Below are 14151 nucleotides of genomic sequence, written 5' to 3'. Positions count from 1 at the left end.
AAAATTGTAAATATAGCTTTTATATAGTTACTAAAGTACAATTTTTATTGTAACGCGATAATGTTGAAATATGCAAATTATGGAATATTTTATATATTTTGAAACTATTTTTTTTAGATATAGTTTTACTTCGTACGTGACCCAAGTTTTTTCTGAGAGTCTCTAGAGAAAAGTAAAAGGCAACATTTTATGTACATATTAGGATGTTTTTTCGTCGCATTAATCTCTGTACGTGATCAATAATTCTTTACAGAGTCTAAGAAGTCAGTAATTGCAATCGAGAACGACTGATTTTGGCCAGAGCCTGTGTATGATCTGCTTTCTGTTGGACTAGGGATTGTGATAGGCTGTGCTCTTCTTGTGCTAGTTAAAGAACCATTGGTCCCGTGTGCATAAGCCTTATATCTTGCCGACAAAATAATGTTTAATAATAAATATGTATATAACTCACCATGTTTATGTACTTAACTTCAATAAAAAAAACCCGTATTTTCAAAATCACACTTGTCAATAATGATGCTTTATTTAATAACTACAAAACGAAAATCTGTTCCAAATTTAAATTATCAGGTATAGGTAGAAATCAGACCATTTGCGATGAAGTAAATACATTGAGCATTTGTATGTAGATTCAAATGTAATGGCGTATTGCGGTGCCAGAAATTAGGGTGGGGCATGCGTGGGGACTGGTTAGTATTGTTTTATTGTTTTTTGTGTACGGTCGTGTGTAAACCGGGTGCCTTTATTGTATATTAGCCTTCGCAAAAAACGGCAGATAGAGCAAAATTGAAGAACCACGTTGGAAACATGTTTTGTCACTTACAAAATCATATACGAGTACTTTCAGAACTAATGTACAAAAAAAAGTGAGTATAACCCCTTTCAATTTTTTATAAAATTTTTAGGGACTTTAAAATATGCTGAAAATAATTCTTTAACGCACTTAGTTTTGCGGAAGGAAGCAATTGCTCGCAGTTCGGATACGCTGCGAGCAACGGATCGAAAGTTACAGCGAAAAAACCAAAGGTTTAATTCGTCATTTCTCTCCTGTTCATCCCACGCTCTTTTCTTTGCGTTTTCCGAAATCTTGGGGGTCCGATTAGTCAGAAAAGGGTCACACAAATCGAATCTGAGATCAAAAATTTTTTGGTCCAGAAATGAAAAAAAGTAAGGCTAACCCCTTTGCATTTTTGGCAAAAATTTTCGAGATTCCGATAGGTGCTGGAATAAATTCTTTCATGCACAGTTCCGACGTAATTTCGCGAGAGAAATCGATTGGGCGCAGTCTCAATACGCTGCGATCAACGCAACAAAAGTTACAGCTAAAAAACCAAAACCTGCGTTTTCGACATTTTTCAGCATCTGCTTTTTCCTTCGTAATTTCTCTCCGGTTGGTCCCACGCTCTTTTCGCTGCATTTTCTGAGTTCCTGGGGGTCCAATTAGTCGGGAAAGGGTCATACAAATCGAATCTGAGACCAAAAATTTTTCGGTCCAAATTGAAAAAAAGTAAGGCTAACCCCTTTGCATTTTTGGCAAAAATTTCGAGATTCTGAAAGGTGCTGGAACAAATTCTTTCATGCACTATTCCGACGTGATTTTGCGAGAGAAATCGATTGGGCGCAGTCCTAATACGCTGCGATCAACGCATCAAAAGTTACAGCCAAAAAACCAAAACCTGTGTTTTCGACATTTTTCAGCAGCTGCTTTTTCTTTCGTAATTTCTCTCCTGTTGGTCCCACGCTTTTTTCGCTGCGTTTTCTGAGTTCCTGGGGGTCCAATGAGTCAAGAAAGGGTCATACAAATCGAATCTGAGACCAAAAATTTTTTGGTCCGAAAATGAAAAAAAGTAAGGCTAACCCCTTTGCATTTTTGGCAAAAATTTTCGAGATTCCGAAAGGTGCTGGAATAAATTCTTTCATGCACCGTTCCGACGTAATTTTGCGAGAGAAATCGATTGGGCGCAGTCCCCATACGGTGCGATCAACGCATCAAAAGTTACAGCCAAAAAACCAAAACCCGAGTTTTCGACATTTTTCAGCATCTGCTTTTTCCTTCGTAATTTCTCTCCTGTTGGTCCCACGCTCTTTTCGCTGCATTTTCTGAGTTCCTGGGGGTCCAATGAGTCAGAAAAGGGTCACACAAATCGAATCTGAGACCAAAAATTTTTCGGTCCAAAAATGAAAAAAAGTGAGGCTAACCCCTTTGCATTTTTGGCAAAAATTTCGAGATTCTGAAAGGTGCTGGAATAAATTCTTTCATGCACTATTCCGACGTGATTTTGCGAGAAAAATCGATTGGGCGCAGTCCTAATACGCTGCGATCAACGCATCAAAAGTTACAGCCGAAAAACCAAAACCTGTGTTTTCGACATTTTTCAGCAGCTGCTTTTTCCTTCGTAATTTCTCTCCTGTTGGTCCCACGCTTTTTTCGCTGCGTTTTCTGAGTTCCTGGGGGTCCAATGAGTCAGGAAAGGGTCATACAAATCGAATCTGAGACCAAAAATTTTTTGGTCCAAAAACGAAAAAAAGTAAGGCTAACCCCTTTGCATTTTTGGCAAAAATTTTCGAGATTCCGATAGGTGCTGGAATAAATTCTTTCATGCACAGTTCCGACGTAATTACGCGAGAGAAATCGATTGGGCGCAGTCCCCATACGCTGCGATCAACGCAACAAAAGTTACAGCCAAAAAACCAAAACCCGAGTTTTCGACATTTTTTAGCATCTGCTTTTTCCTTCGTAATTTCTCTCCTGTTGGTCCCACGCTCTTTCCGCTGCATTTCCTGAGTTCCTGGGGGTCCAATTAGTCGGGAAAGGGTCATACAAATCGAATCTAAGACCAAAAATTTTTTGGTCCGAAAATGAAAAAAAGTAAGGCTAACCCCTTTGCATTTTTGGTGAAAATTTTCGCGATTTTGAAAAGCGCCGGGATAAATTCTTTCATACACCGTTTCGACGTAATTTTCCGAGAGAAATCGATTGGGCGCAGTCTCAATACGCTGCGATCAACGCATCAAAAGTTACAGCCAAAAAACCAAAACCCGAGTTTTCGACATTTTTCAGCATCTGCTTTTTCCTTCGTAATTTCTCTCCTGTTGGTCCCACGCTCTTTTCGCTGCATTTTCTGAGTTCCTGGGGGTCCAATGAGTCAGAAAAGGGTCACACAAATCGAATCTGAGACCAAAAATTTTTCGGTCCAAAAATGAAAAAAAGTGAGGCTAACCCCTTTGCATTTTTGGCAAAAATTTCGAGATTCTGAAAGGTGCTGGAATAAATTCTTTCATGCACTATTCCGACGTGATTTTGCGAGAAAAATCGATTGGGCGCAGTCCTAATACGCTGCGATCAACGCATCAAAAGTTACAGCCGAAAAACCAAAACCTGTGTTTTCGACATTTTTCAGCAGCTGCTTTTTCCTTCGTAATTTCTCTCCTGTTGGTCCCACGCTTTTTTCGCTGCGGTTTCTGAGTTCCTGGGGGTCCAATGAGTCAAGAAAGGGTCATACAAATCGAATCTGAGACCAAAAATTTTTTGGTCCAAAAACGAAAAAAAGTAAGGCTAACCCCTTTGCATTTTTGGCAAAAATTTTCGAGATTCCGAAAGGTGCTGGAATAAATTCTTTCATGCACCGTTCCGACGTAATTTTGCGAGAGAAATCGATTGGGCGCAGTCCCCATACGCTGCGATCAACGCAACAAAAGTTACAGCCAAAAAACCAAAACCCGAGTTTTCGACATTTTTTAGCATCTGCTTTTTCCTTCGTAATTTCTCTCCTGTTGGTCCCACGCTCTTTCCGCTGCATTTCCTGAGTTCCTGGGGGTCCAATTAGTCGGGAAAGGGTCATACAAATCGAATCTAAGACCAAAAATTTTTTGGTCCGAAAATGAAAAAAAGTAAGGCTAACCCCTTTGCATTTTTGGTGAAAATTTTCGCGATTTTGAAAAGCGCCGGGATAAATTCTTTCATACACCGTTTCGACGTAATTTTCCGAGAGAAACCGATTGGGCGCAGTCTCAATACGCTGCGATCAACGCATCAAAAGTTACAGCCAAAAAACCAAAACCCGAGTTTTCGACATTTTTCAGCATCTGCTTTTTCCTTCGTAATTTCTCTCCTGTTGGTCCCACGCTCTTTTCGCTGCATTTTCTGAGTTCCTGGGGGTCCAATGAGTCAGAAAAGGGTCACACAAATCGAATCTGAGACCAAAAATTTTTCGGTCCAAAAATGAAAAAAAGTGAGGCTAACCCCTTTGCATTTTTGGCAAAAATTTCGAGATTCTGAAAGGTGCTGGAATAAATTCTTTCATGCACTATTCCGACGTGATTTTGCGAGAAAAATCGATTGGGCGCAGTCCTAATACGCTGCGATCAACGCATCAAAAGTTACAGCCGAAAAACCAAAACCTGTGTTTTCGACATTTTTCAGCAGCTGCTTTTTCCTTCGTAATTTCTCTCCTGTTGGTCCCACGCTTTTTTCGCTGCGTTTTCTGAGTTCCTGGGGGTCCAATGAGTCAGGAAAGGGTCATACAAATCGAATCTGAGACCAAAAATTTTTTGGTCCAAAAACGAAAAAAAGTAAGGCTAACCCCTTTGCATTTTTGGCAAAAATTTTCGAGATTCCGATAGGTGCTGGAATAAATTCTTTCATGCACAGTTCCGACGTAATTACGCGAGAGAAATCGATTGGGCGCAGTCCCCATACGCTGCGATCAACGCAACAAAAGTTACAGCCAAAAAACCAAAACCCGAGTTTTCGACATTTTTTAGCATCTGCTTTTTCCTTCGTAATTTCTCTCCTGTTGGTCCCACGCTCTTTCCGCTGCATTTCCTGAGTTCCTGGGGGTCCAATTAGTCGGGAAAGGGTCATACAAATCGAATCTAAGACCAAAAATTTTTTGGTCCGAAAATGAAAAAAAGTAAGGCTAACCCCTTTGCATTTTTGGTGAAAATTTTCGCGATTTTGAAAAGCGCCGGGATAAATTCTTTCATACACCGTTTCGACGTAATTTTCCGAGAGAAATCGATTGGGCGCAGTCTCAATACGCTGCGATCAACGCAACAAAAGTTACAGCCAAAAAACCAAAACCCGAGTTTTCGACATTTTTCAGCATCTGCTTTTTCCTTCGTAATTTCTCTCCTGTTGGTCCCACGCTCTTTTCGCTGCATTTTCTGAGTTCCTGGGGGTCCAATTAGTCGGGAAAGGGTCATACAAATCGAATCTAAGACCAAAAATTTTTTGGTCCGAAAATAAAAAAAAGTAAAGCTAACCCCTTTGCATTTTTGGCAAAAATTTTCGAGATTCCGAGAGGTGCTGGAATAAATTCTTTCATGCACAGTTCCGACGTAATTTTGCGAGAGAAATCGATTGGGCGCAGTCTCAATACGCTGCGATCAACGCAACAAAAGTTACAGCTAAAAAACCAAAACCCGAGTTTTCGACATTTTTCAGCATCTGCTTTTTCCTTCGTAATTTCTCTCCGGTTGGTCCCACGCTCTTTTCGCTGCATTTTCTGAGATCCTGGGGGTCCAATTAGTCGGGAAAGGGTCATACAAATCGAATCTGAGACCAAAAATTTTTCGGTCCAAATTGAAAAAAAGTAAGGCTAACCCCTTTGCATTTTTGGCAAAAATTTCGAGATTCTGAAAGGTGCTGGAATAAATTCTTTCATGCACTATTCCGACGTGATTTTGCGAGAGAAATCGATTGGGCGCAGTCCTAATACGCTGCGATCAACGCATCAAAAGTTACAGCCAAAAAACCAAAACCCGAGTTTTCGACATTTTTCAGCATCTGCTTTTTCCTTCGTAATTTCTCTCCTGTTGGTCCCACGCTCTTTTCGCTGCATTTTCTGAGTTCCTGGGGGTCCAATGAGTCAGAAAAGGGTCACACAAATCGAATCTGAGACCAAAAATTTTTCGGTCCAAAAATGAAAAAAAGTGAGGCTAACCCCTTTGCATTTTTGGCAAAAATTTCGAGATTCTGAAAGGTGCTGGAATAAATTCTTTCATGCACTATTCCGACGTGATTTTGCGAGAAAAATCGATTGGGCGCAGTCCTAATACGCTGCGATCAACGCATCAAAAGTTACAGCCGAAAAACCAAAACCTGTGTTTTCGACATTTTTCAGCAGCTGCTTTTTCCTTCGTAATTTCTCTCCTGTTGGTCCCACGCTTTTTTCGCTGCGTTTTCTGAGTTCCTGGGGGTCCAATGAGTCAAGAAAGGGTCATACAAATCGAATCTGAGACCAAAAATTTTTTGGTCCAAAAACGAAAAAAAGTAAGGCTAACTTCTTTGCATTTTTGGCAAAAATTTTCGAGATTCCGAAAGGTGCTGGAATAAATTCTTTCATGCACAGTTCCGACGTAATTACGCGAGAGAAATCGATTGGGCGCAGTCCCCATACGCTGCGATCAACGCAACAAAAGTTACAGCCAAAAAACCAAAACCCGAGTTTTCGACATTTTTTAGCATCTGCTTTTTCCTTCGTAATTTCTCTCCTGTTGGTCCCACGCTCTTTTCGCTGCATTTCCTGAGTTCCTGGGGGTCCAATTAGTCGGGAAAGGGTCATACAAATCGAATCTAAGACCAAAAATTTTTTGGTCCGAAAATGAAAAAAAGTAAGGCTAACCCCTTTGCATTTTTGGCAAAAATTTCGAGATTCTGAAAGCTGCTGGAATAAATTCTTTCATGCACTATTCCGACGTGTTTTTGCGAGAAAAATCGATTGGGCGCAGTCCTAATACGCTGCGATCAACGCATCAAAAGTTACAGCCAAAAAACCAAAACCTGTGTTTTCGACATTTTTCAGCAGCTGCTTTTTCCTTCGTAATTTCTCTCCTGTTGGTCCCACGCTTTTTTCGCTGCGTTTTCTGAGTTCCTGGGGGTCCAATGAGTCAAGAAAGGGTCATACAAATCGAATCTGAGACCAAAAATTTTTTGGTCCAAAAACGAAAAAAAGTAAGGCTAACTTCTTTGCATTTTTGGCAAAAATTTTCGAGATTCCGAAAGGTGCTGGAATAAATTCTTTCATGCACCGTTCCGACGTAATTTTGCGAGAGAAATCGATTGGGCGCAGTCCCCATACGGTGCGATCAACGCATCAAAAGTTACAGCCAAAAAACCAAAACCCGAGTTTTCGACATTTTTCAGCATCTGCTTTTTCCTTCGTAATTTCTCTCCGGTTGGTCCCACGCTCTTTTCGCTGCATTTTCTGAGTTCCTGGGGGTCCAATGAGTCAGAAAAGGGTCACACAAATCGAATCTGAGACCAAAAATTTTTCGGTCCAAAAATGAAAAAAAGTAAGGCCTTTGCATTTTTGGTGAAAATTTTCGCGATTTTGAAAAGCGCCGGGATAAATTCTTTCATACACTGTTCCGACGTAATTTTGCGAGAGAAATCGATTGGGCGCAGTCCCCATACGCTGCGATCAACGCAACAAAAGTTACAGCCAAAAAACCAAAACCCGAGTTTTCGACATTTTTCAGCATCTGCTTTTTCCTTCGTAATTTCTCTCCTGTTGGTCCCACGCTCTTTCCGCTGCATTTTCTGAGTTCCTGGGGGTCCAATTAGTCGGGAAAGGGTCATACAAATCGAATCTAAGACCAAAAATTTTTTGGTCCGAAAATGAAAAAAAGTAAGGCTAACCCCTTTGCATTTTTGGCAAAAATTTTCGAGATTCCGAAAGGTGCTGGAATAAATTCTTTCATGCACCGTTCCGACGTAATTTTGCGAGAGAAATCGATTGGGCGCAGTCCCCATACGGTGCGATCAACGCATCAAAAGTTACAGCCAAAAAACCAAAACCCGAGTTTTCGACATTTTTCAGCATCTGCTTTTTCCTTCGTAATTTCTCTCCGGTTGGTCCCACGCTCTTTTCGCTGCATTTTCTGAGTTCCTGGGGGTCCAATTAGTCGGGAAAGGGTCATACAAATCGAATCTGAGACCAAAAATTTTTCGGTCCAAATTGAAAAAAAGTAAGGCTAACCCCTTTGCATTTTTGGCAAAAATTTCGAGATTCTGAAAGGTGCTGGAATAAATTCTTTCATGCACTATTCCGACGTGATTTTGCGAGAGAAATCGATTGGGCGCAGTCCTAATACGCTGCGATCAACGCATCAAAAGTTACAGCCAAAAAACCAAAACCCGAGTTTTCGACATTTTTCAGCATCTGCTTTTTCCTTCGTAATTTCTCTCCTGTTGGTCCCACGCTCTTTTCGCTGCATTTTCTGAGTTCCTGGGGGTCCAATGAGTCAGAAAAGGGTCACACAAATCGAATCTGAGACCAAAAATTTTTTGGTCCAAAAACGAAAAAAAGTAAGGCTAACTTCTTTGCATTTTTGGCAAAAATTTTCGAGATTCCGAAAGGTGCTGGAATAAATTCTTTCATGCACCGTTCCGACGTAATTTTGCGAGAGAAATCGATTGGGCGCAGTCCCCATACGGTGCGATCAACGCATCAAAAGTTACAGCCAAAAAACCAAAACCCGAGTTTTCGACATTTTTCAGCATCTGCTTTTTCCTTCGTAATTTCTCTCCTGTTGGTCCCACGCTCTTTCCGCTGCATTTTCTGAGTTCCTGGGGGTCCAATTAGTCGGGAAAGGGTCATACAAATCGAATCTAAGACCAAAAATTTTTTGGTCCGAAAATGAAAAAAAGTAAGGCTAACCCCTTTGCATTTTTGGCAAAAATTTTCGAGATTCCGAAAGGTGCTGGAATAAATTCTTTCATGCACCGTTCCGACGTAATTTTGCGAGAGAAATCGATTGGGCGCAGTCCCCATACGGTGCGATCAACGCATCAAAAGTTACAGCCAAAAAACCAAAACCCGAGTTTTCGACATTTTTCAGCATCTGCTTTTTCCTTCGTAATTTCTCTCCGGTTGGTCCCACGCTCTTTTCGCTGCATTTTCTGAGTTCCTGGGGGTCCAATTAGTCGGGAAAGGGTCATACAAATCGAATCTGAGACCAAAAATTTTTCGGTCCAAATTGAAAAAAAGTAAGGCTAACCCCTTTGCATTTTTGGCAAAAATTTCGAGATTCTGAAAGGTGCTGGAATAAATTCTTTCATGCACTATTCCGACGTGATTTTGCGAGAGAAATCGATTGGGCGCAGTCCTAATACGCTGCGATCAACGCATCAAAAGTTACAGCCAAAAAACCAAAACCCGAGTTTTCGACATTTTTCAGCATCTGCTTTTTCCTTCGTAATTTCTCTCCTGTTGGTCCCACGCTCTTTTCGCTGCATTTTCTGAGTTCCTGGGGGTCCAATGAGTCAGAAAAGGGTCACACAAATCGAATCTGAGACCAAAAATTTTTCGGTCCAAAAATGAAAAAAAGTAAGGCTAACCCCTTTGCATTTTTGGTGAAAATTTTCGCGATTTTGAAAAGCGCCGGGATAAATTCTTTCATACACTGTTCCGACGTAATTTTGCGAGAGAAATCGATTGGGCGCAGTCCCCATACGCTGCGATCAACGCAACAAAAGTTACAGCCAAAAAACCAAAACCCGAGTTTTCGACATTTTTCAGCATCTGCTTTTTCCTTCGTAATTTCTCTCCTGTTGGTCCCACGCTCTTTCCGCTGCATTTTCTGAGTTCCTGGGGGTCCAATTAGTCGGGAAAGGGTCATACAAATCGAATCTAAGACCAAAAATTTTTTGGTCCGAAAATGAAAAAAAGTAAGGCTAACCCCTTTGCATTTTTGGCAAAAATTTTCGAGATTCCGAAAGGTGCTGGAATAAATTCTTTCATGCACCGTTCCGACGTAATTTTGCGAGAGAAATCGATTGGGCGCAGTCCCCATACGCTGCGATCAACGCAACAAAAGTTACAGCCAAAAAACCAAAACCCGAGTTTTCGACATTTTTCAGCATCTGCTTTTTCCTTCGTAATTTCTCTCCTGTTGGTCCCACGCTCTTTCCGCTGCATTTTCTGAGTTCCTGGGGGTCCAATTAGTCGGGAAAGGGTCATACAAATCGAATCTAAGACCAAAAATTTTTTGGTCCGAAAATGAAAAAAAGTAAGGCTAACCCCTTTGCATTTTTGGCAAAAATTTTCGAGATTCCGAAAGGTGCTGGAATAAATTCTTTCATGCACCGTTCCGACGTAATTTTGCGAGAGAAATCGATTGGGCGCAGTCCCCATACGGTGCGATCAACGCATCAAAAGTTACAGCCAAAAAACCAAAACCCGAGTTTTCGACATTTTTCAGCATCTGCTTTTTTCTTCGTAATTTCTCTCCTGTTGGTCCCACGCTCTTTTCGCTGCATTTTCTGAGTTCCTGGGGTCCAATGAGTCAGAAAAGGGTCACACAAATCGAATCTGAGACCAAAAATTTTTCGGTCCAAAAATGAAAAAAAGTAAGGCTAACCCCTTTGCATTTTTGGCAAAAATTTCGAGATTCTGAAAGGTGCTGGAATAAATTCTTTCATGCACTATTCCGACGTGATTTTGCGAGAAAAATCGATTGGGCGCAGTCCTAATACGCTGCGATCAACGCATCAAAAGTTACAGCCAAAAAACCAAAACCTGTGTTTTCGACATTTTTCAGCAGCTGCTTTTTCCTTCGTAATTTCTCTCCTGTTGGTCCCACGCTTTTTTCGCTGCGTTTTCTGAGTTCCAGGGGGTCCAATGAGTCAAGAAAGGGTCATACAAATCGAATCTGAGACCAAAAATTTTTTGGTCCAAAAACGAAAAAAAGTAAGGCTAACCCCTTTGCATTTTTGGCAAAAATTTTTGAGATTCCGAAAGGTGCTGGAATAAATTCTTTCATGCACCGTTCCGACGTAATTTTGCGAGAGAAATCGATTGGGCGCAGTCCCCATACGCTGCGATCAACGCAACAAAAGTTACAGCCAAAAAACCAAAACCCGAGTTTTCGACATTTTTCAGCATCTGCTTTTTCCTTCGTAATTTCTCTCCTGTTGGTCCCACGCTCTTTCCGCTGCATTTTCTGAGTTCCTGGGGGTCCAATTAGTCGGGAAAGGGTCATACAAATCGAATCTAAGACCAAAAATTTTTTGGTCCGAAAATGAAAAAAAGTAAGGCTAACCCCTTTGCATTTTTGGCAAAAATTTTCGAGATTCCGAAAGGTGCTGGAATAAATTCTTTCAAGCACTGTTCCGACGTAATTTTGCGAGAGAAATCGATTGGGCGCAGTCCTAATACGCTGCGATCAACGCATCAAAAGTTACAGCCAAAAAACCAAAACCTGCGTTTTCGACATTTTTCAGCAGCTGCTTTTTCCTTCGTAATTTCTCTCCTGTTGGTCCCACGCTCTTTCCGCTGCGTTTTCTGAGTTCCTGGGGGTCCAATGAGTCAAGAAAGGGTCATACAAATCGAATCTGAGACCAAAAATTTTTTGGGCCAAAAACGAAAAAAAGTAAGGCTAACCCCTTTGCATTTTTGGTGAAAATTTTCGCGATTTTGAAAAGCGCCGGGATAAATTCTTTCATACACCGTTTCGACGTAATTTTCCGAGAGAAATCGATTGGGCGCAGTCTCAATACGCTGCGATCAACGCAACAAAAGTTACAGCCAAAAAACCAAAACCCGAGTTTTCGACATTTTTCAGCATCTGCTTTTTCCTTCGTAATTTCTCTCCTGTTGGTCCCACGCTCTTTTCGCTGCATTTTCTGAGTTCCTGGGGGTCCAATGAGTCAGAAAAGGGTCACACAAATCGAATCTGGGACCAAAAATTTTTCGGTCCGAAAATGAAAAAAAGTGAGGCTAACCCCTTTGCATTTTTGGCAAAAATTTTCGAGATTCCGGAAGGTGCTGGAATAAATTCTTTCATGCACTGTTCCGACGTAATTTTGCGAGAGAAATCGATTGGGCGCAGTCTCAATACGCTGCGAGCAACATATAAAAAGTTACTGCCGAAAAATTACAGATATACTTCGTAATTTCTCTGCTGTTGGTCCTACGCTCTTTTTGGAGCGTTCTCTGCGTTCCCCGAAGTGCAATCGGTCGGGAAAGGATCACACTAATCGATTCCGAGACGAAAGAAACTTCAACCTGCGTTCCAGGTTCATCACCTCGTGAAACTCGATTTCGAAAGAGGAGGAGGAGAAGGACGAGGTGGACCAAGAGGACGGACGTAGTCCAAGGTCATTGAAGGTAGTTGGAGGTGGTAGGGGGTGGTAGCGGGTGGTAAGAGGTGGCCGGAGATGGTAGAAGGTTGTAGGAGGTGGTAGGGGATGTTAGGAGGTGAAAGGGGGTGCTAGGGGATTGTAGGAGGTGGTCGGAGATGGTCGGAAATGGCAGGGGATGGTAGTAGGTGGTGGCTAGAGGTGTTCGGTGGTGGTAGGAGGTGGACGGTGAAGGTTAACAGAACACGCACTCCATTGGCTATGTCTAGCGCAAAAACGCAAAGCTGTTTGGTGAAATCGCTTGTTATATTCAAAGACCTTTCGAAAGAAGAACTTTTTGTTTCAGAATAGATGAACGCACGCCTTTTTCAGTAAATTAGTACTAAAAAAATTTGATAATCATAACCGAGATGTCACAGCACCAAGCTTTTCAAAAATACTGCAGTTTTATGGAGATTTTCTGCTTTAAAATTTAAAAGCGTTGTTTTAACGAATCATTGTGGGTATTATTAGAGATAACTAGCATGATGCAGCCTGTGTTAGTACAGTATTCCCTCCGAATAGGGCCCCAGCAGTCTTTCTGTAATCGGTCCCGAGTCAACACCTGTGAAACTTGAAGTATTCCATGTATCGAATGTCAACGTAATTACAAAATCAGATCTCAACACAGCGAAATTTTTCCGTTTTCTGCTATTAGATTCAAATCGTTGTTGACAGTGACTTTGGATGACGACCAGTCGTTTGATCTTACAAAATTCCATCAATATAGTGCCGGAGTAAGATTATTATAGCATTTATCAAAATCAGCTAAAATTTAATTGGAAAAAAAATTCAAAGAGACCTTTTTCCCGATTTTTGTAAACTAAAGCCTTTCATCTCAGAATCGATTTGCTAGAAACTTTTCCCATCAATTGAAACCCAAGGAATACAAAAAAAATAATTTTTAAACATCGTCGGACTAACAGCATTTAAAATCGTACTACCTATAGTTGACAAAATACGACGAAAATACAGAGAAAATATGGAGAAATATTTCGTTTTACTTTTTGCTACAAGTTTTGATCCGCTTTAGACTATATGCAATGTCATTAAGGGGTTAGGTGGGTTTCAAAAGCTCAAAATAGGTACATTTTTATGAATTTTTTTTTTATTTAATCAACAGAATATTTCATTCCATCAATTTAATACATAAAAGATACATATTTTATAAGTAGTTTGTGAAATTTTCATTGAAAAATATTGAAAATTAAGGCGTGGACACGTCGTCTGCTATGACCCCTCAAAAAAAAGTTCTCTCGGCGTAGTCAGGATAACTCATGACAGATTCATCTGAAATGCAAAAACCAAAAATTTTCTGTTAGTAGATGTTTAAAACTCGTGCTTGGACGAAGAAAAAAAAAAAAAACAAAAATTACATTTTTGGCGGCGTTGAAAACAAAAAACCCTTATTTTGAGTAAAATTTGCACCCTTCATGACCTTGAAAAATTACTTGGAATAGAAAAAAAAAAATTCCTTCGTTCAAGCACGAGATAATGTTATTTTGAAGAAGTGTGCAAAATTTGGAAGAGATCGGTTCATAAGTTTTCGAGAAATCGTGACTACCGATTTCAAAAATGTAGTTTCGAGAAAAACGCGATTGAAGATTTCCAGAATAGTAGCCAATAATCGTACTTACACCGTATAATGATGCAAACCCACGTTTTTTCCACGTGCCATCACCTGACACGGTAACATCTGTCGTATCTTCAACATTATTTTCATCACACGTTAATTTTTTTTCTTGATTTGCAGCAGACAACCTCCATATACCTGCGTCACGCTTGGTTATAGCCTGATGGGTGCAACATCCAAAGGCTATATCTCTTAGAATATGACTCGGATCGTTTTAAAATTTTAAAGGAATATTCTCAACATATTCAATTATCAGATAAGCAAAAAAAAAAAAATTCGATTTTTTGAAATTTTGAAACCCACCTAACCCCTTAAAAGTGCGAGTACTAAAAAATACGGCAACATATTTTTTCAAATATTTTCGACAAACATTGAATAAAAATTGAAAACAAAA

Source organism: Neodiprion fabricii, chromosome 6, assembly GCF_021155785.1.
Source record: "Neodiprion fabricii isolate iyNeoFabr1 chromosome 6, iyNeoFabr1.1, whole genome shotgun sequence".
NCBI lineage: Eukaryota > Metazoa > Arthropoda > Insecta > Hymenoptera > Diprionidae > Neodiprion > Neodiprion fabricii.
The sequence above is the reverse complement of the archived record's forward strand: the minus strand, read 5'-3'. Positions refer to the sequence as shown.